The sequence below is a fragment of the Amphiura filiformis genome, chromosome 2 (genome assembly GCF_039555335.1).
Source record: "Amphiura filiformis chromosome 2, Afil_fr2py, whole genome shotgun sequence".
In the NCBI taxonomy this organism is placed as follows: domain Eukaryota; kingdom Metazoa; phylum Echinodermata; class Ophiuroidea; order Amphilepidida; family Amphiuridae; genus Amphiura; species Amphiura filiformis.
Window position 1 is genome coordinate 23,863,718 of NC_092629.1, and position 8,269 is coordinate 23,871,986.

Genomic DNA, 8,269 nt, shown 5'->3' on the forward strand with positions numbered 1-8,269 from the left:
GAGGTCCAAGAAGGTTACTGAAGTGCTGGAGATTTCATGAGTGAAGTTAAGCGACTCATTGTAGGTGTTCACATGGGAGATGAAGTGGTCGAGATCCTTTCTGTCACCAGAGAATGCCCCTACAATATCATCGATGTACCTTTTGTAGAGGAAGGGCTTAGGAAGATCATAGGTGCGAATCATAGGTGTCTACATTATCAGATAATGTAGACAAGAATGTGGTTTGTGGTTGACAATGTAGTTTATGGTTAACAATAAATAGCTGTTATATAATGAGGTTTGACATTCCAATTTAAACAAAATACAACCAGTAGCCTAGATGTGAACAATTATCACAGCAAATTGAATCAACTAATTCTGTAAAGATGCAAAATATGGGCTTTTTCACTATCACAAAATCTAGAATGTGATTTTCTGAATCAAGTGGATGACAGAGTAGTCTACTCTCCCCCATGTTGGGAAATTCCAATGTCTTCAGCAGTTTTTCAATTACAGACCTGCATGGTCTGTAGTATCCCTATATTTTAAATTCCTGCTGGGGGAAAGAATATAAAAAGACAGAAAGGAAAAAAGAAAGAAATCCGATTATGGCATAGACTAGGGGGAGAGGAGCATCAGTCCTTGTGTCAATTTTTCGTTCTTGACACAAAATCGTTCCAAGGCCTTTTCCAAAGCTTGTATATAGGTCAGTAAACGCAAACAGGGTTTCATCTTTCCGTTTCAGAGGGCTGAGCTTTCAGAACGCTATCGAGTGCTATCTTCATCGTAAGTAAATAAACAAGATGACGAGTCTTCCCCTACACTAATAACGCTAGTGACTCTTTGGTTATTGTTAAACAAGGCCCTCATTTTAGGCGATGGAATTGTGTTGAAATGATTTTGACTTTAAAATAATTCAATAACACTTTCAAACATGTCAAATTATTCGTCTATTCCCACGGATCCCAAAAATGATCAGTTTGGAAACGTACCAGATAGAAGTTGTAGGTACAAAAGGTCTAAGGTCGATTTGTTCCAATTTTCGTAAAAATTAAGACAAATTGTTCGTCTAGCTTAGAGGTTTCACAAAAAGAATAGCTTACACTATCTGTGATGTCTAGTTTATGTTACGCAGCAAAGGGTTGAAAGATATACCGTAAAACCTGGTCTACAAACATATAGAGTGCTTTTGATGAAAGCTAAATTAATCCAAACTCTAACCATCGACATAATTATAATAATATGGATTTTGAGCAAATTAATTACCGATACAAACATATACAAACAAATGCTATTGTAAGACCAATCTATTGTATTGGCATATTTATTTTAATTTAGCTTTCATCAAAAACACACTATATGCTTGTAGACGAGGTTTTACGGTATGTACGAATCCCTATTATTCAACTATCCCTCTCAAAGTGTTCCTGTATTTTGCACTACCCCCCCAGCGTACTCCCTTCAACACTACATGATAATGTCATTTTATCTTAGAACCAAAATGGCACTTACCACCACATCCTGTCCTGATAGACACTTTAGGTCCCATAGGTCCCTCGTAATCCGTATTAGATATCCTCTTCGTAATTGATACGGCAAACTCGTAGTCCTCCTCACTGGACAGACCGCTGGATATTACCGCGCTGTTTTTATTACTGGGAACAGTCACTCGTGTATTTAAATTATTGTCACGTCCTTAATAAACGTTATATTGTTTTGAACTACTTGCATAAGAAGGGTCATTCCCATAGTCTACAGAATCATTCCATACATCCCATTCAACATATACTGTTAAACATTGATTGGTTACCAATGTAGGCCTAGGTCCACGAAACAAGACGGGCAAAGCTGAGAAAGTAGAATATGTTTTAACAGATAACACTCTAAAATCTTTTTAAAAAGACGGCATTTTACTCTAACAGACTTCCTACAATGATCACTGAGCAAAGAGGGAATGCAAGTAACTCTGAAATTAGTGAATTTGCACTCCATTGTACACAGGACATCCATAAAAGAATAAAATTTCACTTGTTTTACATTATTGTAGAGGGTATAATATATTTAAAAGTAAAGTTTTAAAAAATAAAGGGACCGTTCACAAACACTTGTTAGGGGGCCTGATGCAAAAAGGGGCCTGAAAAATGACCACAAATTTTCCTAGGAAATTGACTTTATATGCTTTTCCATGAGGTTGACCCATAATTTTTATGTCAAAAAAGGGGGCCCTGAAATTTTTGAGGTTTGAAAAAGGGGGCCCCGAAAAATTTTCGCGATGATTTTTTTTTTTGCATCAGCCCCCCCTAAAAAGTGTTTGTGAACGGTCGCTAATACTAAAAAGGTAATCTTTCCTAAATGCTTGGCGTCACTCAACAACAGCGAGGCCACATTTTTATTGTCAAAATAACCTGCAAATTTCGTTTTTATGTAGCTATTTTTAATTTCTGAAAAGTGACATACGTTGAGGAATTTGTGTTACTATATCAACACATTGTATTCTTTATTGACCATTTATACTGATAAACGTAACGTGACCTAAAAATACCATATTGACAGCGGTCTCCTCCCCATCCTTCTGCACAGCCTCTCGTATCGCATTTCCCGTTGTCTTTATCGCATCCAGTGTACGCACAGTGACATTTGTACTGGCAAAACTCTCCCCAATGGTCACCTTTCCCTATAATGGAACTGGAACATGAGCTAGTTACGACTGAGAAAAAAAGAAAAACAATTTGAGTCAAACCTGTATCTGCCTCTTAAAATGATACATGGCGGAAAGGTAGGTGTCGGAAAAATGAGGGCGTCTTTCTGCGCAGACGTACTTTACTTCTCGTCCCCCGAATTACAATTATAACAAATTAGAATCTCTGCATCACAATGATAGTTTATTATGGTTACTTATCCAACAGTCTTCTTCTTGTTATTGATTACACAATTCTGTTGCACTCAATGTTCTGGATGACTCTCTGAACTAATGTTCGGTTCCAACTTTGATATTCTGCGGCAATTAAAAACCTTTGACAATGACAAAATAATCCCTCTGTTCGGGATGACACCACAATATCTCCTTCGTTCGGAGGCCGAATACATGTAACTCTAATTGGCTAATTCCAAGTGTTCAACTTTGTGAACACATTGCTGTACTATACTGCCCTACCACAACAAAATCAAGTAATAAACAATTGTATATTATTGAGATAAGGGACAAAAACACAATTTGGCGCAATTTGGCGCAATTTGTTCAATATTTAAATAAATGCTCAGATAATTTGATGATTAGGTACTGGTACGGTGTTGTTCAATCAATCTGTATTAACACAGCAAGCAAAATACATACAAGAATGCAAAATCTACTGATAACCGACGCTAGAGGGATTTCCAGTGTGATTTTTTGGGTTATGACCTATATCATATACCTTGGCATGCCCTGCTCCCTTCAGGAATACTATAGCCTGTGTCACATTCGTCGTTACCGCTGGCACATTCATCTTTGCCCTTTTTGCAACATCCTCGAGCTCTGTGGCACATGTCGTTATCACAGTGGCATTCCATTTCACAATGGGCACCCCACTTATTATTAGAAAACTTGTTTCCGCAACCTAAATATGTATGACATGATATATGAATATACGAATATAAAAATACAGATGCAAAGTTTTACGGTAAATCACTACTGCAATAGGGTAAACCATGTGTTTTAATCAATCAAGGTTAAGCTATAGGCTCTTCATTAGGGCAGGTTTTGTTAAATAGTGATCACGGGGTAGATATGACACAAAATAAAATGCATATTCGTATAATGTATGCATTTTTACTCCGTTACAGACAGCCCGTCATTTATAAATAGAAACATACTCATATTGACCTATTTATATTATATTCCGTGGTAATCACAAACTACCCACACACCTATTTTATTTGGTACTGCTATACACCACACGGCCCCGCACTTCTTTAGATCTCCTTGATGAGAGTTCAAAGCCCTGTCGTCAACAGAGAGCAGTAAACCCGTGGTAAAGAATGTCCCAATGTCTAATAAACCGCGCTAATGAGCTGGTCAGTAGCCATATAAAATGCTCGTTTCCGGCAACAATTGACAAATAACTTATTTCTAGAAGGTCATGCGATGAAATCAAACCATTTGTTAACCATTTCTTTCTTAGGGAGCAATAATTATTCATCATGAATATTAGTCATTCTGATGACATCATATAGTTACTCGCATTTTGTTCATTTTTAAATTTTGCCATACAAAATCAATCAGAAATATTTTTATATCACCCGAATTAAGATATTTTATAAGTGTTATAGGAAACTGTATAAGTCTCATAATTTGTATTATACACACAATGCACGTTTTTGTTGTATTTTTGATAGTTTTTCATATCTGATATTAAAGATAAAACATATTCTCTGCAGAAAAACGAAATAGCAAAACATACAACAATTTTGAAGTTGGCCATCTTTGTTTGGATTGTGACGAAATTAACATGTTTATTGAGATTCACTCTTTTTTAATATTACTCGTAAATCTGGGTACTGCTGATATGTAGTATATAAATTTATTGTTTTATAAAAGTATTATTTTTCAGCCCTCATTACAACATTACTCAAGAACCACAAGACCTACAAAAGTATATCTGTGATATTTGAATTCTTCTACTCGCTATAAAACGATCAATGTAATTTTAACCAAATCTATCCCATTCGCAAGATGCTGTGCGCTACCAAATCGCAACAGTTTAAAATAGTTGCCAACCCTAAGGCACTTCTAACATGATTGGATGGAAATGGTTAGGCACCGTTTTTATGCAGATGGTTTGTACCGCTTTTATTTTATTTTTGTTCATAATTTCGTTTGTTGGTATCACAATGTTAGCTAGTGATTTTATCATGATGTATGTTGATGTATTGATAATCCCGTTATGAGGTGTTATCGTACCTGTCCCACACCCAAATCCTTTGAATGCAGCATGGCATGTCCACCCAATTACAGGTTTTACATACGGCTTTGCATCAGTCCAATTCCTTCCCCCACAGTGACTCTTCTTTTTATATCCACATTTACTGCCACAATTTAGACCGTAGTGATTACGACTACAATCTTGGAACGAAAAAGAGAAAATACAAATCATATATAGTTAATTTGATTACATCATCGGTGCAAAGTGATTTCAGAAGTATTAAAATTTAGGAGCGACAAGTAGGATTATACATGAATATGATACTTATATAAACGTCCCTCGTGGGGTAAAAATTACAAGGAGCTAACTAACATATTGGTGTTGATTGTACTTTTGAAATCGTCAAATAAATGAAAACATGTTTAAATACCTCACTTCCTAAATTTCTTTTGTATATTGTTTTTATTTTGCGTGGGGGTGTGGAGTGTATGTGTGTTTGTTTTTGTGACATTTAGGGGGTGTCCTTTGTATCCTCTGCCGACCCCTATGAGTGCGCATTTTTGCCAAGGCTATAGGCTAAAATATAAACATTGAACAACCAGCAGAATTGCTTTAAGGCGCGATGGAGCGTTGCCCAGGACTACTCCGGCAACTACTGGAATACTGGTTGATATCCAGCACTTTCTGTGACGGAACAGCATTGTTCACCAATTATGATACCCATTCAGCGGTGTACAGTGGTGTCGAGCTCTATTACCTTAGTTCGAAGTTTGATCATTACTTTATGAAGAAATGGTAGAGGAGGAATAAAATGAGAATAGAAACGCCGAGTACCAATCAACCTTTAAATTAATGAGGTTAGAATGATAACATTCAAGGTACATGACATATATTTTGTAAATATATACCCATGCGCATCTCAGTCTCAGACTAGCTGTACACTCTACACTTAGTCAAAAAATCAAGATAGACCAGTATGTGATGCACCCGACAACATATTATATGCGAACAAGTAAACATGCAAATTTTTGTCTCAATCCCTTTAGCTCAGTTGGTAAAGCGCCGGACTTTGGTACAATTTCATGCTTTCAAAAGCGCTCGATAGTCAGCACAAATGCTAACTATCGAGTTTCTACGGTATCAAAAACAAAGTTTACAAATATCCCGCCAAAGACGATTCTAAGATGATTATTGTAAAATGAGTTAAATGATTATTATTTTTTTCATTTTTTTTTTTTAAATTAAGCGTACTGCTAGCCGTCTAGCGCGAATTATGTTCTTTGGAACAGATAATAATTCCTCACTGTAATTGTTCGACACAACAACAAAGACCAGTTTGACTTTCATTATTAAAGGTTAGGGTTAGGGTAGTGGGGTTAGGGTTATGTTTTGGGATTACGGTGTATACAAGTAGAGTGTCTAACAAACAAAAGGTTGCCGTATGATCACAGGGAGAGGAAATTTGAATTATAAACAAAGATATAGAAGAAAATAAGTTCAAAGATGATTTTACTGGTACTGACCTTTTTCACAATAGTACCCACCAAATCCGTGCATGCAAACACAATCACCATTGTTGTTGCAGACGCCACCGTTATAACAGGTAGGGCAATCTGAACTACACTCATGTCCATACATTGAAGAAGGACATGCTGCAAGTATTGATATTATTGAAACCAATTCAATATAATAGTATGGTAATAACAATATTATTCATTATTATTATTATCCACAGTGTATTATCATAATCATCAACATCACGATCAACATCATCATCATCTTCTTGTGCTTGTATAAAATTGTTGAAGAATTTTTGAGTAAAAGTTGATCCCCTAGGTATCTTTACTAATTTGGACCAAGAAAGGCAGCGAACAATGACTTCATAGGGTTATACAGGGGTCAACAATTAAACATGCTCCGATTTCACTCATTGGCATATTAAAATATTCGTCTAGTAGTAGGGATCACAAATATATAAATTTTTATGATGTGCCAAAAGTTATGTGCCAAAAAGAGTCGAATGTCAATGTTCACAATTTTGTGGTCAGATTGAGAAAATACCCCTGAAAAGAAATAGATACTCCCAAACTATAGCACATGCTCAAATGTAATTGTTACAACATGTATATCTCCTGAATGTTAACCTCAGGTTTGGGTTATAATCTGTTATGTTTTCTTTCTGCTTTCCAGCAATGTATACTTGCCTGTAATTGGTACATAAAAAGTATAACCATTCATCTCAAAATTGATGTTTTTATCGAAAACAGTATGTCACGAATGAAAGTCCCAACTTGCGACACATAATTGCACTTAATTTATTTAACATTTTGTATCATACCTCGTACATGCAATGCAATGATAGGTACATCGAGATTTTCGCCTATTTCGTAACACTCATAGGTTCCGTTGTCTGCTGTTCTTATACTGTCAAATGTTAATGTTGTCTTCCCATTCCATTCCGGTTTATAAACATCATTGTGCAGCCAGCGTAAATTAGTTTTAGTAACGAAAGATTTGTATGTCACTTCTAGCTGGAATGAGTCTCCAATGCTAAGACTGTGTGCTATCCGTTCGTCTACAGGGCATATATCATAATCACCGCATTCTGCATTAAGACAAATACCGTGATACATCAATGAAACAATTATACGGCGCAATTATGTATAAGATATCTGCGCTTCACAGAAGGGCCGGTGACCATATTGACAAAAAAATAAAATAGATAGTTTTTGAAATGCCGTTTCTTCCATGTACTTTCACGTCAACTTCATTTATTGATTATTGGTTACGTACACCAACATCATCTTGGCTCATGTGTCAAAAAAAGGTCATGTTGAGGTCAAATTTTGCTCTATGATTGTTTAATTGAAGTTATTGATCTATGCCATTGGGATGAGGCCATTGTGGTCCATGGTAGGGGGCGAATCAACTAACAAGTAGTTACTTTCTCTAAAAGATTATCAAAAATAACATTACAATTAGATGCTGGTATATTGTTTTGAAAGTTGAAATGCATTTTCATTACGGGTCATCTTGCCGTTCGGTTATACATATTTTGAAGTTGGTCCAGTTATAATCTGTTACTATAATTATAACACTTGCACATCTAGCTAATCTCGAAAGCGGGATACGTAGATATTCTCATGTAAATGTTTTGTGATTTTTACCTTTTCCGGTATAGGACACCTACAAAAATCTAGAAAAGATATCAATATATATTGTCCTCATTTGTAGGTTACATTCCAGTGTATAACCATGCTGAGTTTGAAGAACCTACCCTTTACAGAACTAAAGTTCAGTAATGTAGCTTGTCGTCCAATTAATGCAGAACAAAGGAGCAATGCGTTGGAGTTGCGGTCACACAAATCTTCTCAATGCAACTATGTAGT